This window comes from Chanodichthys erythropterus, chromosome 23 (genome assembly GCF_024489055.1).
Source record: "Chanodichthys erythropterus isolate Z2021 chromosome 23, ASM2448905v1, whole genome shotgun sequence".
NCBI classification, from domain to species: domain Eukaryota; kingdom Metazoa; phylum Chordata; class Actinopteri; order Cypriniformes; family Xenocyprididae; genus Chanodichthys; species Chanodichthys erythropterus.
Window position 1 is genome coordinate 26,501,966 of NC_090243.1, and position 23,547 is coordinate 26,525,512.

Here is a 23,547-nt window from a genome sequence, read left to right on the forward strand (position 1 = left end):
TGAAATCAGATTACGAGAAATTCAAAGCCACATCATCCAAGACAACACCTTATTCAACAACATTCAACGAGTTAGTCTGTCCACATTGGCTCGCATTCTCAAGCGAAACCAAATCAGAATGAAACAACTTTATAAGGTGCCGTTTGAGAGAAACTCTCAAAGAAACAAAGAGTTCAGACGAGCATATGTGGATGTAAGTACTATATTGACTGCAGTACACTACACACAACATTGTTTCCCAGTGTACTGGATAACACCATATTGAGTGATTTTTGTTCTTTGTTTTCAGGGAGTACTGGAAATGGATGCTCATGCAATCCCACATGAGTTCATCTTTATAGATGAGGCTGGGTTCAACCTAGCAAAGACCAGAAGAAGAGGGAGAAACCTCATTGGCCACAGAGCCATTATAGATGTTCCTGGCCAACGTGGTGGGAACATCACAATGTGCGCTGCCATCTCCAGTATGCATGGTGTCCTCCACCGTCATGCCAAACTTGGACCATACAACACAGCCCATATTCTCACATTTCTGGACAGACTTCACAACATTCTCATACCACCAGAGCGTATGAATGATGCAGACCATCAAAGAAACCGGTACGTTGTAGTATGGGACAACGTGAGCTTTCATCGTGCAGCCCCAGTCCAAAACTGGTTTGCTGACCACCCAACATTTCTCGTGCAATACCTCCCACCATACTCACCATTTCTGAACCCCATAGAAGAATTCTTTTCGGCATGGCGGTGGAAGGTATACGACCGGCAGCCCTTTGTGCGCATGCCTCTTGTGCAGGCCATGGAAGAGGCATGTGATGAGATTGATGTGGGTGCAATTCAGGGATGGATAAGGCACTCAAGGCGCTTCTTCCCTCGATGTCTGGCAAGGGAAGATATTGCCTGTGATGTTGACGAGGCGTTGTGGCCAGACCCGGCTGTGCGGCAAGATGCTGCCTAATTATTTTTCTTGCCTTTTTTTTTGTTTTTGTTTTTTTACTGTAGTATATTTTTTTTCAGAAATTTTCTTTTTCAGTTTACTTTTTTTGTAAGAATATTTTTGTTCAGTCCCATGTAAATATATCTGCTGTGCTTATGTTGTACTGACTTGTTTACTGTAGTGAAGGAAAAAAAATAAAAATGTTGCAACAGCATGTGTGTGTATCTGCAAATATTTCTGTGCATGTGAACAATCTGATACATATTTTAGTATTGTGGCAAAGCATACTAAAGATGGGGGTGCTTTTCATTATGCCCAACAGTGTGTAGGTGGTTAGGCAAAAATCTGGTAATATGAATGAAGTGTGTGCCATTTCATGCAAAAGTTTGATTTTGATAATGCTCTGTGTAGTTTCGGTTGCAGTGCTTCATTTTGCAGGATATATGAGGTATTTTGCAGTTTGGGTGTGTGGTTTTGTGAATTGTGTTAAGTGTTTTGATAAAACCAGACTAGTTTGAAAAATTGTGTGTTAGCAATTGGAAAAAACTGTAAGAAATAAAATCTTCACTGCAAAGAGTTGTAGAAGTCAAACTTTAACCAGATGTGTTTGAACTTTTCCGTTGGATTGACTCTTGTTAAGATGTGTTTTGTTTTCTTGGGTTTAACTTTTTTAAAATATTGTTTCCCAGTGTTCTTCTGGAAACAGTATGCAAATAATATTGGCAAATATAAGCTGTAAACTAATGGTTGGTTACCCTCTAATAAAGACAATTTTACTTTCAGGGAAGCAAATCAAATTGCATTTGACATAGGCTTTAGACAAAGCTTGCTCAATAAATTCCTGCGAGAAAAACCTCGTCAACGTTTCCCGGCGATTGTCACGGAAGGACAGAGAGGTGAAAGACTTTCAACATGAATGACGCTTCCACTCCGTCCAAACCGACCCAGTCATGAACCTCTCCCTATCTCAGCCCTGCAGACATCCCTTAAAATAGCCAACGTTTGAAATCCCTCTGCAAGATTTCCTCTGTAATGTGAGAAAAGCTGACTTTTCCTCAGCACTGCTAATAAACTCACCAAACCTCTGCCTTTCATCCTGCAATTTAGAATGCAGGAAGTGTTACGCACTGATTACTTTTAAACATATTGCCTTTGACCTTCTGTCAACTAATTACCATAATACCCATCATGCCATGCTGAGGAGAATGAGCGTCCGTCTCTTCTTTTGTATAATAGTAATTGCATTCTTAATTTTAGAGGTTAAGCATACTAATGGCACGCAATGATTCGCTTTCTGGGAGGTTGGTGTGGAGCAACCTGCAGAAATGACTTCCACTTACTCAAAAACACCTCAGTAGAGTAGTTAACAGTTCAAAGATTGGCTCAGTTCAGTGACAGTTTCAGTGATCTTGTAGATTGATTCATCTTAAGTTCATTGGTGCAGATAGTCATTTTAAATTGCTGGTAATTTTAAAAGTCTGATCCACAGTTTCCAAATCCATGACATGAATATGAAGACAATACCAGACGGAGGCGGGTGAAGTGCTGCTTGTCCCCTGTTCCTTTTTACTTTCTAAAATAATTGTTTGACAAAATATTAAGAGACAGCTTTTCATATATTACTAGCACAAAACTGTAGTGTTTTACATCTACTGTTCATAAGTTTGGGGTTGGTAAGATTTTTTTAAAGGGGTCCTTGATTTTGATTTCCCTTTTTTAACTTTAGTTAGTGTGTAATGTTGCTGTTTGAGCATAAACAACATCTGCAAAGTTACGATGCTCAAAGATCAATGCAAAGAAAGACATTTTCTTTTACAGAAATCACTTTTTAAGGACAACTAATAGCTGGTATCACAAACCCCAAAATTTAGATAAACCCTGCCCCAAGAACACAGAAAAAGGGGGTGAGGCCATGTTGGGTTGCTTTAGAGAAGAGGAAGAGTTGTTGTAGTAGAGTGTTGTTGTCATGCCGGGGGGTTGAGTTAGTTATTAATGTGTTGAAAGGCACGGTCATGGTGACATTTCCCAAACACGCTTGAAGAGCTTGACCAATCACAACACACTGGTCTAGCCAACCAATCAGAGCATATTGCGCTTTTCGTAAAGAAGGGCTTCAACGAAACAGGAACTAAACATGAGTGCATTTCCCAAGAGCATCATTAGCCAAATGTGGTCATAAGTTCCATTGAATTGTATTAGTATCGTCAGAACTTGTGACCACAGTTGACTTCGGGAAACGCACCCTGGAGCGTTACTGACAGACTGGGAAGGCTAAATCGTGTGCATGATTTACTAATTCGTTCCCAAGATTTATAAATTATGAACACGATTTACCAAATTGTGGGAACGAAATAGTAAATTGTGTGCATGGTTTAGCAAATCGAGGGAACAAATGACTAAATCAAGAGAAAATTAGTAAATCATGCGAAATAGTAAATTGTGCGCGCGATTTAGCAAATCGAGGGAACGAAATAATAAATTGTGCATGCGATTTAGCAAATTGAGGGATCGAAATAGTAAATCATGTGCACGATTTAGCAAATCGAGGGAACAAAATAATAAATTGTGCATGCGATTTAGCAAATCGAGGGAATGAAATAGTAAATCGTGCGTGTGATTTAGCAAATCCAGGGAACGAAATAGTAAATCGTGCACACAAAATAGTAAATCGAGGGAACTAAATAGTAAATCGTGCACGCGATTTAGCAAATCGGGGAATGAAATAGTAAATCGTGCGCACGATTTAGCAAATCGGGGAATGAAATAGTAAATCGTGCGCACGATTTAGCAAATCGAGGGAACAAAATAATAAATTGTTCATGCGATTTAGCAAATCGAGGGAACGAAATAGTAAATCGTGTGCACGATTTAGCAAATCGAGGGAACAAAATGATAAATTGTTCATGCGATTTAGCAAATCGGGGAATTAAATAGTAAATTGTGCGCACGATTTAGCAAATCGGGGAATGAAATAGTAAATCGTGCGCACGATTTAGCAAATCGAGGGAACAAAATAATAAATTGTTCATGCGATTTAGCAAATCGAGGAATGAAATAGTAAATCGTGCGCACGATTTATCAAATCGAGGGAACAAAATAATAAATTGTTCATGCGATTTAGCAAATCGAGGGAACGAAATAATAAATTGTGCATGCGATTTAGCAAATTGAGGGAATGAAATAGTAAATTGTTCATGCGATTTAGCAAATCGGGGAATGAAATAGTAAATCGTGCGCACGATTTATCAAATCGAGGGAACAAAATAATAAATTGTTCATGCGATTTAGCAAATCGAGGGAACGAAATAATAAATTGTGCATTCGATTTAGCAAATCCAGGGAACGAAATAGTAAATCGTGCACGCGATTTAGCAAATTGGGGAATGAAATAGTAAATCGTGCACACGATTTAGCAAATCGGGGAATGAAATAGTAAATCGTGCGCACGATTTAGCAAATCGGGGAATGAAATAGTAAATCGTGCGCACGATTTAGCAAATCGAGGGAACAAAATAATAAATTGTTCATGCGATTTAGCAAATCGGGGAATGAAATAGTAAATCGTGTGCACGATTTAGCAAATCGAGGGAACAAAATAATAAATTGTTCATGCGATTTAGCAAATCGGGGAATGAAATAGTAAATCGTGCGCACGATTTAGCAAATCGAGGGAACAAAATAATAAATTGTTCATGCGATTTAGCAAATCGAGGGAACGAAATAATAAATTGTGCATGCGATTTAGCAAATCCAGGGAACGAAATAGTAAATCGTGCACGCGATTTAGCAAATTGGGGAATGAAATAGTAAATCGTGCGCACGATTTAGCAAATCGGGGAATGAAATAGTAAATCGTGCGCACGATTTAGCAAATCGAGGGAACAAAATAATAAATTGTTCATGCGATTTAGCAAATCGAGGGAACGAAATAATAAATTGTTCATGCGATTTAGCAAATCGGGGAATGAAATAGTAAATCGTGTGCACGATTTAGCAAATCGAGGGAACAAAATAATAAATTGTTCATGCGATTTAGCAAATCGGGGAATGAAATAGTAAATCGTGCGCACGATTTAGCAAATCGAGGGAACAAAATAATAAATTGTTCATGCGATTTAGCAAATCGGGGAATGAAATAGTAAATCGTGCGCACGATTTAGCAAATCGAGGGAACAAAATAATAAATTGTTCATGCGATTTAGCAAATCGAGGGAACGTAATAATAAATTGTGCATGCGATTTAGCAAATCGAGGGAATGAAATAGTAAATCGTGCGTATGATTTAGTAAATCCAGGGAACGAAATAGTAAATTGTGCACGCGATTTAGCAAATTGGGGAATGAAATAGTAAATCGTGCGCACGATTTAGCAAATTGGGGAATGAAATAGTAAATTGTGTGCGCGAATTAGCAAATCGAGGGAATGAAATAGTAAATAGTGAGTATGATTTAGCAAATCCAGGGAACGAAATAGTAAATCATGCACAAAATTTAGCAAATCAAGCGAGCGAAATAGTAAATCGTGCGCGCGATTTAGCAAATCGAGGGAACAAAATAATAAATTGTGCATGCGATTTAGCAAATTAAGGGAATGAAATATTAAATCGTGCGCACGATTTAGCAAATTGGGGAATGAAATAGTAAATCGTGTGCTCGATTTAGCAAATCAGGGAATGAAATATTAAATCATGCACACGAATTAGCAAATCGAGGGAACGAAATAGTAAATCGTGCACACAATTTAGTAAATCGAGGGAACTAAATAGTAAATCGTGCATGCGATTTAGCAAATCGGGGAATGAAATAGTAAATCGTGTGCGCGAATTATCAAATCAAGGGAATGAAATAGTAAATTGTGCACGCGATTTAGCAAACTGGGGAAAGAAATAGTAAATCGTGCACGCGATTTAGCAAATCGAGGGAACGAAATAGTAAATCGTGCGTGCGATTTAGATGCGTGATTTAGCAAATCGAGGGAACAAAATAGTAAATTGTGCAAACAATTGTGCGGGGTTCCGTAGGGAAGAGAGGAGCTATAACAATGTCAAATATGAGTTAGTTATTAGTGTGTTGAAAGTCACGGTTATGGTAAGGGGCGTGACATTTCCCAAACATGCTGGAAGAGCTTGACCAATCACAACACACTGGTCTAACCGACCAATCAGAGGATATTGCGCTTTTCGGAAGGAGGGGCTTCATAGAAACAGGAAGCCAAATGTGCTCACAAGTTCCATTGAATTGTGTTCAAACACACTCTGGAGCGTTACTGACAGACTGGGAAGGCTAAATCATGTGCATGATTTACTAATTCGTTCCCTAGATTTATAAATTATGCACACGATTCACCAAATTGCGGGAACGTAATAGTAAATTGTGCGCATGGTTTAGCAAATCGAGGGAACAAATGACTAAATCAAGAGAGCAAAATAGTAAATCATGAGCACAATTTAGTAAATCGAGAGAACAAATTAGTAAATCGAGGGAATGAAATAGTAAATCGTGCGCATGATTTAGCAAATCGAGGGAACGAAAGAGTAATTTTTGTTTTTAAAAAACATTTTTTTTTTTTCTCCATGTCATGTGTGAGACTCCATAGGGAAGAGAGGAGCTGAAAAATAATGTTTTTTTTTTTTTTTTTTTAACTATTCTTTATGAACTAATCTATTTTAGTAGACTACAAAAAAAATCTAGATTTTGTAAAAGGGCATAATAGGTCCTGTAATTTATTCATATGATGGCAAAGCTGAATTTTCAGCATTAACATGATCTTTCCGATATCATTCTGATATGCTGATTTGATGCTCGAAGAAACAGTATTATTATCATCAGACTCAGAGACAGGAAAAGTTCATGAACCAGTTGTAAATTATGTCAAACACGTAAGTAATGCAGTTATTGAATGGTATGAGGATGATGGCAGATGAGTAACAATGTCTTTCTCTTTTACCAGGGCAAATAGCCTGAAGAACTGGAGAATGGCGGATGATCAGAAGAGCACACGTGACGCTTGATGGAGAACACAAGGAGACACAGGAGACGATAGAGAGCAACAGGAGAATTTAAATTTGCTGAATCGCAGGTAAGGAGTTCAAGTATAGTCCTTGTCCACATTGGAGACCAGACTTTTGATAAATTTAATGCACTCTTTTTAAATAGAAATATTATTGTCTTTGATGAAACATTAGTGACCTTAAACTTTTGAAAGGTAGTTTATATGGGTATGTCCTGAAGTATGCTATACTTGACCTAGAACTATTTCAATAAACTTCTTTTGTAATTATTATATACTTTATTATTATACAGTTTTATGGCTGATGTAAAAGGGTTAATTGACCGGCTACATGGATTATTTGTACTTTTAAAGTATAATTTGTCACATACTATTTAAATAAACAGCAAAAAGGCTGTTTAAAAGTCACCCAAAAACTTTATCTTGTATAAACCAAACTCTTTTGATTTTGAAAAATTAGTTAATGTAATTTCAGCTACTCATATGTTACGTCTAAATGAATCATATAAAACATAATGGTGCTCCTGACCAGCCACTAATCTTCTATAACCTTGTGAAGGTTAGACATTTTCAGATAACACGATTTTTTTTTTTTTTTTTTTTTTTTTTTTGGTGGGGGTGGGGGGATAACAAGACAAGAGATAAGAAATATACATTTTATAATCAAATATTGATTTTTTTTTTTTTCATCCCCTATTTAGGTGGCATGCCATCAGAGTGACATTGAAAACTGCTGGGAGCTCACATTTCTCCGCAAGAGGTCACTGGGATAATTCTCCATCCTCTTGAGGTTGGCTTTTGTCATGTTTTATCAGTGCTGACTGTGTTCGATTCAAATTAAAGGTTAAATAACAATGATCATAGTTCACTGAGAGCAAAGCGTGATTGTAGGATATCAATTAATGCTTTGCTAGTTTACAACCGTTCCCAAAACAAACAAACAAACAAACAGAAAATGTTTAAATGGTCACACAGGCAAATTGAGGACACTGATAAACTCTCTTAGCTGGTTATTTTGTTCCCTTTTCCGTCATTTATTTTTATAATGTACGCCTGTGTGCACATGTTCCGCTCTGAAGACAGTAATCTAAGTTCTTGGTAAACTCCTACACTGTCATTATGAAGTAAAGCACTGTAATCAACCACTAAGACAGCCTTTAATTACCCATCTACCCCTATTTTACATGCTGTACCTCATTCCTGATGTACACGAGCTTTTCTGAGTCCATACTGGACATATAAAAACTAAAACTCTTCTTCGTTACATATACAGACTGGAATACTACAATTCTGTCTTATCTTTAGGAATGGATTGTCAGAATCGAAAAAGGAAATGATCCAAACTCTTTTCGCTCATTAGACCCCACCATGCAGCCTTTGTTTGCAAGCGTGACTCATTGGAAAAACGGGCCTGTGGCAACATTCCGCGACACTTTTACAGCGAAATGTCCAGTGAGTGACACTGAAAGCGGTTTCAGTTTTATTTGAAAGCATGGAAGCTTAATTCCCCATGGAGTAAAAAGATAAAAAGAGTAACTGCAAGTTTATTTTTTACATTTTTGAGAAATAAAGTCAGAATTTTGAGATTTATAGACTCTTTTTCTTGCAATTGTGAGTTTATATCTCACAATTCTGACCCTTTTTTTTAGGTCTGAGTTTATATCAATTGTAAGTTTATATCTGACTTTTTTTCTCAGAATTATGAGATAGAAACTTGCAATTGTGAGTTATAAAATCAGATTTGTGAGAATGACCTTTTATTCTGTGAGGGGAAACAAGCTTCCATACCAAAGAGATGAATGTGAATGTGGCGATGTTTTATTGTGTTGGATGTTGTACACATCACAGGAGTGACACTAAAAGGTTAATCACGTTAATGAACCACCTACACAATGTTAACAAAGGCAAATGTGAGATAAAAACACATTTGCCATGTCATTTTAGCTTGCTTTGCAAAGTCTTGAGCTCTTTTATCGTAACTTTTGTCTCACGGGACCTTCCAAATTACAAATCCAATGCTGTACCAGGGGAGCTACCAAGTGTACCAAGAGGTGGTTATGTGATGCAAATGTCAAAATATATTAGTCCACAAATCACGTACTATGGTAAAAGTGTTTTAAGGTCATAACACAGTATTGTGCAAGGAACCTCATAAAAAATAAGTATTTATTAATCGATAATCTGCCCCTTTAATCATAATTTGTGTGAAAAGGAATACGTTGTTGGTGTTTTACTGCCACTAGTGTTCATATCAGCTGGAAACTGCAGTGAGTTGTGTGTATTGGTATGTTTTTTTGAAAAAATGTAGGTAGAGGCTATATTTGTTGTCTTTTGTTAGTAATACATTTAGATTTAGATTTTTTTAAAGTCAACATGAAGCAAATTTGAACCAATTGCTTTGTTAATCATGAATTGAGAAATCAAATTTTCCTTGATTGATTGAAGCCACACATACTGGTTGGTTGGTTGGTTGGTTGGTTGGTTGGTTGGTTGGTTGGTTGGTTGGTTGGTTGGTTGGTTGGTGGGTGGGTTGGTGGGTTGGTGGGTTGGTGGGTGGTTGGTGGGTTGGTTGGTGGGTTGGTGGGTTGGTTGGTTGGTTGGTTGGTTGGTTGGTTGGGTTCACGTATCATAGCAGCAAAATATACTTTAAGTAAGATATACACGGAAAATACACTGAATGAAAATTACACCAAATACACCCACCAAACACAACATCTCAGACACAAGGTACACAAATCCTGATCACATTTGATTAAACAGTCTCACGGCAGATGGAAGAAAAGACCTTCTTTATCTTTCTTTTGAACAACGTGGGTAAATAAGTCTCTTGCTAAATGAGCTACACATAGCCTGCACTGTATCATGGAGGGGGTGAGATTTATACTTTATAATAGAAGACAGCTTCCTTACTACCCTTTCTTGCCCAGTTTCATCAACAGAGGGCAGAGAGCACCCCATAACTGAGCTGGCCAGTTTGTTAAGTCTGTTTGTGTCCCTTTCAGAAATCCCCCCACCCCACATATCACAGCATAGAAAATTACAGAATGTAAACTAACAATACCCGGCACACCCCCAAAAGATATCAATCGTCTGAATGACTCTGAACATTTTTATATAAGAGGTCATTGTACTATAAAAATACTATAAAAAATTCTGACCTCAAAGCTTCCTCCTTAGTCCAAAAAACAGCTTTTTAACAGCTTCCAAAATGACTTGTTGCAGATTTTGTCTCAGTATGGCATCATAGTGTGATGAAAGATCGCCTCTGGAGAAGATCAATGCCTACTTCTACATCATTGCCCTACATTTTGCAGTGCCAAGTTGTGGAAAAACGCAGTCTTTGCATTGCCTTTCTTATGATTCTAACATTAAGAAAGTGCGGATTAACTTTATTTTTAACAAATTCACATCAGTTAGACACGGCCCGTGTTCATTTCATTATACTGCCAATTCGTTTTTAAACAAGACACTATTTGACGCAGACTTTTCAGAGGGACTTAAAATTATAGATGATGCAGCGGCGACTATATTGGATCCGACAATAATGTCGCAACACACAAGTGTGAGTAACAGTGTTATTACCATGTGTCATTATTGCTTTGTCCGTTACATATTTGATATATACTCAATTTATTTTCATGGTACTGAAAAAGTTGAATAATGAATAGTTAATGAAATAATGAAACGTTATCCTGTCTGCAATAACTGTGGTAACTCCAAGTATCTGAACATGATGTCTAGGACCTCCAGCAACAAAATAGGCCCACAACATTAAAGATCCAGCAGTATATTTAACCGGGGACATGGGATATTTTTTAACCCTGTGTGCACCAAACCCATCTGGTGGGTTTGCTGCCAAAAAGCTCTTGTTTTAGTTTCATCTGACCATAGAAGCCAGTCCCGTTTGAAGTTCCAGTCGTGTCTGACAACTGAATATGCTTGAGTTTGTTTTTTGATGAGCGAGGAGGATTTTTCTTGAAACCCTCCCGAACAACTTTTGGGGATGTAGGTGCTGCTTGCTAATTTCTTTTAGGCTTTCTGACCCAGAGACTCAACTAATCTCTGCAATTCTCCAGCTGTGATCCTTGGAGAGTCTTTGGCCACTCAAACTCTCTTCCTCGCGATACGATAGGACGATTTAGACACACGTCCTCTTCCAGGCAGATTTGTAACATCTTTAGTTGATTGGAACTTCTTGATTATTGCCCTAATGGAGGAAATGGGAATTTCAATGCATTAGCTTTTTTCTTATAGCCATTTTCTATTTTGTGAAGCTCAACAATCTTTTGCTGCACATCAGAATTATATTTGTTTTTTCTCATTGTGATGACTGATTATGGGAATTTGGGCTTTGTGTTTACAAATATTTGTACTCCTGTGGAACAAGAAGTCATGGCTGGACAGTTTCATGCTCCTAGTCACCCTGGTGTGCTAAAAAAAAAAATGTAAATATGAATGGGAATATACTTCAGAGATATTTTACTCATAGAAATTCTAGGGGTGCCAATAATTGTGGCCAACATGTATTGGAGAAAAACATTAATTTCATAAACCCCCCATACTTCGATGAAAGGTTAGAATTTTGTGAAATTTTTGAATGAAAGATCAAAAGGATTAACAATGCAGATTTATTTTCACAGCTGCCTTTGCTCATAATTACTAAGGGTGCCAATAATTGTGGAATACATAATTTGAATACTTGCATTACAATACTTAATGCATTTAAATATTCAAAAATTTGAATACTTAAATGCTTTTTAAATGTTCTTTTTGGTTGTGGGACAGCAGTTTGCACCGATTCTGTAGAATGGCCCATATAAACACACATAAATGACCAATTATTTCAGGAGCAATGTGTTTACTTCTGAATCTTGAATCAAAACGGTGTGTTTTTTTTTCATGAGAGGGTCAAAAACAGGATAAAAATAGCCTATTGCTTCTATTTTTTATCCTGTTTATTGTAAAAACATTAAAAAAAGAACATTATAAAAATAAAAAATAAAAGCAGTTCATGATCCCCTTAAAACACAATTGCAGGTGATGTTTCATGTTGACTTTACCGGTGTATAAATACTGCAAAGAATTTTCAGGTCAACTATATTTGTAACCTGTAATTGTAGCATATAATGGAACTTCTACATAGTTTCGTACCTGTGAAATGTCATGTCTCTCTAGATTCACGTGGCTTTGCTGCTGGTGTAACATTAAACGGTTCTATTTTTGGTGTCTTATGAAATAAGATTTAAATATAAAAGTGTTGATCAACCTATCTCGAGGTGGAATCTAGTTTGAACTGTTAATGTCCTTTTCAGGATGTAAAATCTGATGGAAGATGAAGGCGGGAGATTGTAAAAAGGTTGATATGGTTTTAGGGATGGCGGGGAGTCGTCCGGAAATAGCTGAAGGCTGGAAGCCTGTGTTGATACATTATCTGATAAAGAGCAAAGATGCCGTCTGTTCTAGAGGTGCCATTATCTACAAAGAAGAAAAGAGGAGAGGGAGAGAGAGAGAGATGACAGCATGATTGTATCACCACATTGGTCTACTGATGGACAGTCTCTCCTCTGCCTCTCCATGACGACATTCAACGTTTACCACAACTAACATCGCAAATCCCATCTCTGCCAGTCTGCTGAAGAAAATCTGAACTACATTTCTCAAGTTTACTTTCCAATTATATAATTTTTTTATTTTATTTTATTATTTTATTTTATTTTTTTAAACAGAAGCCTAACAACTGACTGAATTCAAAGACATCCCGGAAATCAAAGTGAAAAAATAATGCAGCAGGCTAGTCCATTTTGCTGAAATTTCATTGAAGCAACTCAAAATGGTACTCAGTAGTGTGTATGGCCCCCATGTGCTTGTATGCATGCCTGACAACATCCCGGATCTGGAATGTCCTGGAGATGGTCTATTGGATTTAGGTCAGGCGAGTGTGGGGGCCATTCAATGGTATCAATTCCTTCATCCTCCAGGAACTGCCTGCATACCACATGAGGTCGGGCATTGTCATGCACCAGGAGGATCCCAGGACCCATTGCACCAGCGTAGGGTCTGACAATGGGTCCAAGGATTTCATCCCGATACCTGGGGGTCAGGGTGCCATTGTCTAGCCTGTAGAGGTCTGTGCGTCCCTCCATGGATATGCCTCCCCAGACCATCACTGACCCACCACCAAACTGGTCATGCTGAACAACGTTACAGGCAGCATAATGTTCTCCATGGCTTCCCCAGACCCTTTCACATCTGTCACGTGCTTAGGATTAACCTGCTCTCATCTGTGAAAAGCACAGGGCGCCAGTGGCGGACCTGTCCATTCTGGTGTTTAATGGCAAATGCCATTCAAGCTCCACAGTGTCAGGCAGTGAGCACAGGGCTCACTTGAGGATGTCAGGCCCTCAGGCCACCCTCATGAAGTCTGTTTCTAATTGTTTGGTCAGAGACATTCACTCCAGTGGCCTGCTGGAGGTCATTTTATAGGGCTCTGGCAGTGCACAACCTGTTCCTCCTTGCACAACGGAGCAGATACCGGTCCTGCTGATGGGTTAAGGACCTTCTATGGCCCTGTCCAGCTCTCCTAGAGTAATTGCCTGTCTCTTGGAATCTCCTCCATGCTCTTGAGACTGTTCTGGAAGACACAGCAAACCTTCTGGCAATGGCACGTATTGATGTGCCATCCTGGAGGACTTCGACTGCCTGTGCAACCTCTGTAGGGTCCAGGTTTTGTCTCACGCTACCAGTAGTGACACTGACCCTAGCCAAGAAAAAATGTCAGTGGCCTCCACCTGTAAAACCATTCCAGTTTGGGGGGCCGTCTTATTGTTGCCCATCTAGTGCGACTGTTATTAATTTCATTAACACCAAAGCAGCTGAAACGGATTAACAACCCCCTCTGCTGATGAACTGACCAGATCAATATCCCAGGAGTTTAACTGACTTGATGCTATTCTCTGAATAAAAAGTGTTCCTTTGCTTTGTTTTTGTTTTGTTTTTTTGTTTTTTGAGCAGTGTATATTCATATCTTATGCCCTGATATTTTTACACGAAAGTCAGAAAAATACTTAAGAAAATGTCTTCAGTCTTGTAGCCTAATTTCAGAGCATGCTTTTAAAACTGGAGCTGCTGAAAGAAACTTTGCAACATTTCTCCCCCTCACCTCCACCTGTTCTCGCCTGAAATAAAATAAAATAAAATAAGTAAAAAATAAATAAAATAATAATCTCCACAGCCGCAGCAGGAGGTGGAGATTGATTTACCTGAGTGTGGCAGGTCTTTGGTTATCTGTACCCTGTTCAACCAGGCCTGCGACGTTCCCAGCGTCAGGATGGGAAAAGTGGGGCAGTGAAGGTTCAGTAATGGAACAGGAAGTCTTATCTTCCCCAGCGAGCTCCATCACGCTCCACCTGCCAGGGATTAGATACCACACCTCTCTGGGTACAAGAAATTATGCATGCGACAGAATGCTGAACTGGTTTTGCACCTTCATTGTTTCTAGGTACATAAACCAATGGCTGACCTACAAACAGATTATAGTGATTTTTTTGTTTTCTAATTGACCATTACATGGCATGTGTTTTTCAGTGATATATAAACATCTTTTAAACAAGAACATCTTTAAAACTGTAGTTTTAAGGAGAAAATACTCAGCAATAGTGTGGAGTGATGAATTTGCACATGGTTTGTCTTGAACAACATGCAACATTAAAAACTTGTTATCAGAAAGAGACCTTAAGACTTCTGACTAAAAAATACTAAAAAAAAATACCAACTTAAAGAAATATTATCTTATTTCATTTGTTTCATTTTAGTGATCAACTAATTTCAGTTTTTAAATATATTAAATTGGTTGTATTTTAGCTATTTTATATTTTTTTATATGTCTGAAAATATGTTTTTAATATACACATCAAAATCCCCAGAGTTAAATCAACTCTGCTCAGATTACATATAATGTTAAAGTAACACTGAAGCAGAGTTAAAGTTAATTGGATAATTAAGTGATTAAGTTATGATTAAGCATTAGTGATGAACACCTGCTGTTAACAAGCAGAATCACTGAAGAGAAACACAAGAACTACAAAGGACTTCCAGCCACAGCCTTAGATGAAATCAACTGAAGATAAAAGACATTAAATCTCTCCAGACATTAAAACATTAAATCTCTCAAGATCTGATTAAACAACTCCACAAACAGCATATCATCTCATTGACTTTAACTCTGCTTCAGTGTTATTTTAACTCTATGTAGAGAGGGACCATATGCTCTCTGAGCAGAGTTGATTTTAACTCTGGGGATTTTGCTGTGTATAAATATTATATTGATATACACATGTTATATTAAACCATAGTGTATATAAACCAAGTGGCAACCTTCCTGTCTCTCTTGAATCCAACACGGAAGTGACTTAAACTGCCGCTAGAGACAGGCTCCAAAAGGAAGTTAATCCCTTAGACTCCCCATGTTAAAATGCCCAACTTTACAGCAGAAAAAAAAAATGTTTACAGCCTGGTACAAAAAGTGGTTTTGGTTTATAAAGCTATTTTTGCCCCTCATGACAACTGAGGGAGGTGAATTTTATATAGCTTATCTGTTTAAGTTATATTAAGCCTTAAAGTTCTGCATAATTAAGGGCATGGCCAATTAATTGAGTAACAGGTGGATTACTGCTGCTGTCACTACTAGCCGTTTTTTTTTTTTTTTTGCTGTCTGTTAGCTACATCCATGTCCCGCCTCTTTGCCCATTTTGGGTTATCAGGGAGTGACATGCGGTGACACACTGCCAAGATGGCAACGACTGGCTCCGCCCACTTTGGGCTTCAAATACAGTCTACTTTTATACTATCTATCTATCTATCTATCTATCTATCTATCTATCTATCTATCTATCTATCTATCTATCTATCTATCTATCTATCTATCTATCTATCTATCTATCTATCTATCTATCATTACATAATCATTGTATTAGCTAAATGTGTATGTGTAATGTGTAAATATGCCTGTTCAAAAAATATCAAGTGCATTATTCCTTTGTCAGTTTTTTTAAAGTATAAATCTCTTCTAATTTTCATTCACATCCCCCACCTCTCCACATCCACCCATTAGAATATTGGCTTGAATGGCTTCCGACTTCTCTCCAGGCATCACAGACCCACAAATGTCCCTGCAGGTAAAGCATGACTCTGTGTACATGCAGGTCTTCCTCTGGAGAGCATTAGCTCCTCAGATCACTGACTCCCACTTGACCTGGATAGAGCTGCCCTACTTTAAATGAGCTCCGAGCCTGTCGGGCCCAGAGCAATGAAGATTTAAAATTCGCATTTATTTACCTCTTTGAATACTGTTGCTCTATCAAAAGACTTTGTTTTACTCAATGATTATATCGTTGATGCTTTTACTATGGAAATGTCAAATGTTATTTGTATACTCGAGATTATTATGATATTTTAACACCAGGATCTCAGTTGCAGTCACAATTTAAAATTAGCCTGAATCTTATTTAATTTGACAGTTGTGTGCTCAGCGTTTATATGTCATCTTGCCGATGGGATAATGCTAATCTAGCCACATATAAAAAATAGTGTGTGCTCCCCTGTGAATACATTGTGCCCAGTGTTGGACAGTAAAATATGGCTGTGCTAATAACATTTAAGTGTCTGGCTACCAGTCCCTCTCTTATAATAACTATTATCAGAGCTAAAGCCAGCAATCGGAGATGATCATATTCTCTTTAGGAAAAATAGCCACATCTATGTAATAGTGCATGGATGAAGCAATTGTCCAGTGCCAATCTGAGAATACAATAGAGCGCTGCTAAAATGATACGATGGACTCTCTATTATAAAAAATAACTATTGATTTTGCAACACCAATAACTTTCGATTTTTTCCCCTGCATGCTTCCTTCTTTCAGCACATTAAACATGGATTGATGTCCTTCAACTTTTTACAGACTTTGGCTTTCATATTTACTTAGATGTAGGATTAATAAATGTAATTACAATGGAGATGGATGAATGCGATCACCTCTTGACAATTGAATTATAGTCAGTCCAACTGCCTGCTAATATTATGGCTGTCAGTTATCCCTGTGTCCACTGATTTAAGACTGATCTCAGATAGAAGGATAAGCCTTGTGATTGTTTACATTTATGCATTTGGTAGATATTTTATGCAAAGCCACTTCTAGACATTCTACTAACTATAAGTATATTTGCAACTACATAGCAGCTAACTATCACTAGAATATTATTAGACTGCTTAATATCTGTGAACACTTTATTTTGATGATCCCCAACAGACATTCTACTGACTATACAGTAAGTAACTTTGCAACTACATGTCAATAATGTATAAAGTAGACCATTAAAATTGTCAGATCCGCATCATGTTCGGTAGCGGTAGCTATTAAAGTCACAGCAGCTTAATAAACCAGTTGCTGTGATGTCTGTCATTGATGTTAATCAAAGAACAAAGATAACAGAGTGTATGTTATCAAGTTCACATAAGGTACAATATGTAAGAATTTTGCAGTAAAATATCTAAAAACCACTATGCCAGTGTTATATATTTTGTTCACTTGAGTACTTACAATATCCCAAATGTTTGCAACTATTTGTAAATCGTGAGAAAATTGCAATTTTAACTAAGGCTCTGGGACGTGTGAGGAGTCGCCTGAATTTTTGCGAGTCTCATGCTTTACCATGCCTCAGAGAAAAACACTATTTTGTGAAGTAGCTAACATAGCATAATCAGATGCAGCTTTATTTTTAGTAACAGTAATACAGCATTTTCTCCATCATACAATATGTTTTAAAATGAATTGCATGCCATTTATCAACACAAGCCATCCAGCATTTAATCTGATATTGTAAAATCTATCAATCTTACTGCAGTGTGTAACAGTGTCTCACAGCAGCCGCCGAGCGAACGCACAGAGTAACGTTATAACATCATTTTCAACACTCTCAAATGTATCTAATATGATAAACAGAGCTCATACTCATGACCGGAAAAGCGGAAGCAGCGCCGGCGACTGTGACATAATAAAAGTCCCGCTGCTCGTGAGGCGTGTGTTGATCAATCACTCCAGCTCCTCGTTCAGCTCCACAACACTCGCTCCTGCTCTGCTTCACACTACTGTAACGTTAATAATCGCATCCATGAACATGATTTCTTCCCGAGTCCTATCCCGATTATTTCCACCGTCCGTTGAGATAAAGACCACTTGTCCCAAGATTCCGTGCTCAAACTTGGCGTTTTGAATAGGCGTCTAGCGACCTCTAGCGCAGTGTTTCCCAACCCTGTTCCTGGAGGCACACCGACACTACACATTTTCCAACTCTTCCTAATCAGATACACCTGATTCAACTCATTAGCTCATTTGTAGAGACTGCAAGACCTTAAAAATGTATGGGTTGGATAAGGGAGACATCAAAAATGCGCACTGTTGGTGTGCCTCCAGGAGCAGGGTTGGGAAACACTGCTCTAGCAGACAGAAAATATTACATATTGCACCTTTAAATTAAAAGTTATTTAAAAAAAAAAAAAAAAAAAAATGTTTAAATGTATAGCTTTTTTTATACTGTAACTTTAAATATCTATAATGAATGTTTTTTAAAAAAAAATCAATTTCACAGAGACATCAGTTCCAGTAATAGTATCAATGATACTGGTCTTCTTTCATAAAAAATATGCTATTAAACAAATTTACTAACTTTAAGTTGTTTCTACATTAATTTGGAGATTAACTGTGAAATTATTGCAATATAAAAAATATTAAAAACTTCAATGTTTTAATTGTGATTAATTACAGAAAAAAAAAAAAAGTGTGATTAATTAGGTTTTTTTTATTTTATTGTTTTACAGCACTAATATATACACCGATCAGGCAAAACATTATGACCACCTTCCTAATATTGTGTTGGTTCCACTTTTGCTGCCAAAACAGCCCTGACTCGTCGAAGCATGGACTCCACTGAAGGTGTGATGTGGTATCTTTGTTCAGCACATCCCACAAATGCTCAATTTGATTGAGATCTGGGGAATTTGGAGGCCAAGTCAACACCTCAAACTCATTGTTGTGCTCCTCAAACCATTCCTGAAACATTTTTGCTTTGTGGCAAGAGCATTATCCTGCTGAAAGAGGCCACAGCCACCAGGGAATACCGTTTCCATGAAAGGGTGTACATGGTCTGCAACAATGCTTAGGAAGGTGGTACGTGTCAAAGTAACATCCACATGGATGGCAGGACCCAATGTTTCCCAGCAGAACATTGCCCAAAGCATCACACTGTCTCTGCCAGCTTGCCTTCTTCCCATAGTGCATCCTGGTGCCATGTGTTCCCCAGGTAAGAGAGGCACACGCACCCGGCCATCCACGTGATGTAGAAGAAAATGTGATTCATCAGACCAGGCTACCTTCTTCCATTGCTCTGTGGTCCAGTTCTGATGCTCACATGCCCACAATTGGTGCTTTCAGCGGTGGACAGGGGTCAGCATGGGCACCCTGACTGATCTGCAGCTATGCAGCTCCATACGTAACAATATTATAACAACATTATATATATGTATTGCTTACGTTAATACTGGCTGCCCTTGTCTAATGATTTGAACGTGAGCTGGCATATGCAAATATTGGGGGCGTACATATTAATGATCTCAAATGTTACGTAACAGTCTGTGTTATGTTGAGATTCGCCTGTTCTTCGGAGGTCTTTTAAACAAATGAGATTTATATAAGAAGGAGGAAACAACAGTGTTTGAGACTCACTGTATGTCATTTCCATGTATTGAACTCTTGTTATTCAACTATGCCAAGATAAATTGAATTTTTCATTCTAGGGCACCTTTAAGAACAGCATGAACTGATATCGGAATCCGTCTACAATGTTTTAAAGATGCTTATAAATGTTTCTTAGAGTGTATTTCTGTATTTAAGAAAAAAGTACAGGCGAGATAGAGTGAAAGTGAGTGGGAGTGTGTGAGATGTGTAGAGGTTTATAGGAGGAGACATATAGCCTGCGGGTGATTTGTTTAACTTTGAAAGGTTCTTTGGTTTGTGCTAAATTCGCTGCAAGCTACACGGCAGCAGATCATCTAACTCTTTTCCCAAGTGGCACCAGCTAACAGCGCCTGGTTCCTGTGCGTGGGTAAGGAAGTGAGATACCCATGAGAGAGCAGACGACAGCTATCGTTTGGTTAGCCCTGGCCCAGAGTCTCACTAAACAAATGGAATAAACACACACACTCATGTACACACTTGACCTTCTCGTGCTTGAGGGCAGTCATATTTACAGTTTGGCAAATTTTCGTGGGTGAATTCCAGTCATTTTAATAGGAATCCATGCAATTGGGTGTGAGGATGAAACATTCACCCATGCAGGTTTCTCAAAATTTTCAAGTTGGTCGCAGGAATTCACTGCCCTCACATGAAATTCCCATATAAATGGATTCCTATTGAAATTATTGTACTTCAGCAGCAAAGATTCGCTGAGCAATGGTAAAAATTACTGCACCAATTTCACCACATTTCGCATGCAAAAAAGGTATATTGTCTATTTTCAAATGTGTACGGATGTATGAAATACAGCTCAGAAGTTTCTTTCAAACCAAGCATCTTTCTGTTGGTCAAAGCTGACCAGCTTGAACCTGTTGTGAAATCTACATGGGGAAATCTTACTGATTATTGATCATATTGAAATGACATGGATTTCGTTAACAATGGTAAAAGTGACCAGACCTTAATGGTATGTGTCCACTACTGCAGCAAAACTCCACTTAGTGTCACTCAAAATGCTATAACGCCTCTGCTTTGGAGTGTATCATTAGTGTGTGTGTATAATCTGTTTATTTCAGTGCACAGCCAATTTAATCATCATATATAGACACAATTACAGTTGAAAAGATGAAACATGAATGCCCACAGTAAAATGAACGCTGTCAGTTTAATACACTTTCATTGATCCAATCAAAATGAAAACATCTAAACCTCATTCAGAATGAAAACATACTAATATGTAAACTATATGATTTAGGCACTAATCCAGCAGAAATTCATGACATGCAAGAAAAGAAAAGTAAATCGTGCGCACAATTTACTATTTTGTTCCCTCAGTTTACTAATTTGTGCACACAATTTACTATTTCGTTCCCTCAATTTGCTCATTTGTGTGCACGATTTACTATTTTGTTCCCTTGATTTGCTAATTAGTGCACACAATTTACCATTTCGTTCCCTCGATTTACTAAATTATGAACAAAATGTACTATTTTGTTCCCTAGATTTGCTAAATCGTGCACACAATTTATTATTTTGTTCGCTCGTTTTGCTAATTTTTGCGCATGATTTACTATTTCGTTACCTCGATTTACTAAATTATTGCACACAATTTACTATTTCGTTCCCTCGATTTGCTAAATCGTGCACACAATTTATTATTTTGTTCCCTCGATTTGCTCATTTGTGCACACAATTTACTATTTCGTTCCCTCGATTTACTAAATCGTGCACACAATTTATTATTTTGTTCCCTCGATTTGCTCATTTGTGCGCACGATTTACTATTTCGTTCCCTCGATTTACTAAATCGTGCACACAATTTATTATTTTGTTCCCTCGATTTGCTCATTAGTGCACACAATTTACTATTTCGTTCCCTCGATTTACTAAATCGTGCACACAATTTATTATTTCGTTCCCTCGATTTACTAAATCGTGCACACAATTTATTATTTTGTTCCCTCGATTTGCTCATTTGTGTGCACAATTTACTATTTTGTTCCCTTGATTTGCTAATTAGTGCACACAATTTACCATTTCGTTCCCTCGATTTACTAAATTATGAACAAAATGTACTATTTTGTTTCCTCAATTTGCTAAATCGTGCACGCAATTTATTATTTTGTTCGCTCGTTTTGCTAATTTGTGCGCATGATTTACTATTTCGTTACCTCGATTTACTAAATTATTGCACACAATTTACTATTTCGTTCCCTCGATTTGCTAAATCATGCACACAATTTATTATTTTGTTCGCTCGTTTTGCTAATTTGTGCACACAATTTACTATTTCATTCCCTCGATTTGCTAAATCGTGCACACAATTTATTATTTTGTTCCCTCGATTTGCTCATTTGTGCACACAATTTACTATTTCGTTCCCTCGATTTACTAATTCATTCTTTGAAAATGCTAAATCGCGCACACGCTTTATAAATCGAGGGAACGGATTAGTAAATCATGCACACAATTTAGCCTACAATTTTTTTCCTGCAAGTCATGTGCAGGGCTCCGTAGAAACTTGAGCACAATCTGTATAATTTTAAAACACTTGTGACAGATGTCAATAATTGCTTCTCATAGCAATTGGCTGCTGTCCGATGTTTTTCGCTTGATATTTGCATAAAGTTGCAAATTTTGGATGCTTTCAGCCGCTCTCTACATTTTCTCTTACCTGTTGTCAATCCCACAATTCACTGCGCTAACGTGAAGCTCATCTCACAGCTCACAGAGAAGTCAATTCAAAACGAGCAGCCTTCGGTTGGTCAGCGTGGCAAATCCATGTATCCAACTTGAACCCATTGCGAAATCTGTGTGAAGAAATCTTTCACCTTCATGTGAATTTCCCAAGCCAGTCTGTAGCAAGTTTTTTGCTTGCTATTTGCTTAAAATTGCGTATTACTTAACTTTTGGATGCTCTCGGCCACTCTTTTTCTCCAACCTGTTGTCAATCCCACAATTCACTGTGTGAGCCTGAAGCTCAACTCCCATAGGAATAATTTTAAAATGGCTGCTCTGCTCTCTCTGCGCCAATGTACACGTACTGTTTTGTTTGGTCACATTAGTGAAATTTTGGCAACATTTCGCAAGCAGAAAAAAGTCAATTCTCTTTTGTTGATTTCCCAGTCACACTGATTCCAACGATATGTGACCACACCTTTACTCTATGGAATTTATACACTTATGTGTTCGAATCAAAGATCTTAAAGAGTCTTAAAGAGTGAGATGTTGAGTAACAGTTGAGTAAAGATGACAGGAAAAGAGTGCAGTGTTAGCAGGCAGATAGAGTTAAATGTGATGGGGATTACGCTTATGTGGAGATGCTGCGGTTTTAAGGAGTCCAAATCTCTACCTGTCAGTCTGCACAGCTGGAGGGTGGCCTCTCCCAGGGGCTGATGGGAAAAAAATGTAAATAGGGCGCCATCCTCTTGGATAATCCATATTGAGCACTAATCTGCTGAAGTGTGCTTCAGATCACCTGGGCGCACTTCTCCTCCACATCACTGTAAGCTTTGATGTACTGTAGAAGTGCGCAGAAAAGAAGAACGTATAGAAATAGCTAATCTAATGACAGAGAAGTAAGAAATGAGGAAATGCATGTCTCTGATTCGACAGATGCAAGGATTTCTCTTTTATCCTCATGCTGAATCATTACACCTGTCGGCCAGCATTTATGTATGCTTGAATAAGTGGCCATTTCTGAAAGCACCATATTTTGAAAAGCCCAGATGAGTTGTTTCATTGGAAGAGTATTGAAGTATATAGATTTGATGCTTTTATATTAACCCCTTGAAATCAAAGGCACAGACTGCTGTGT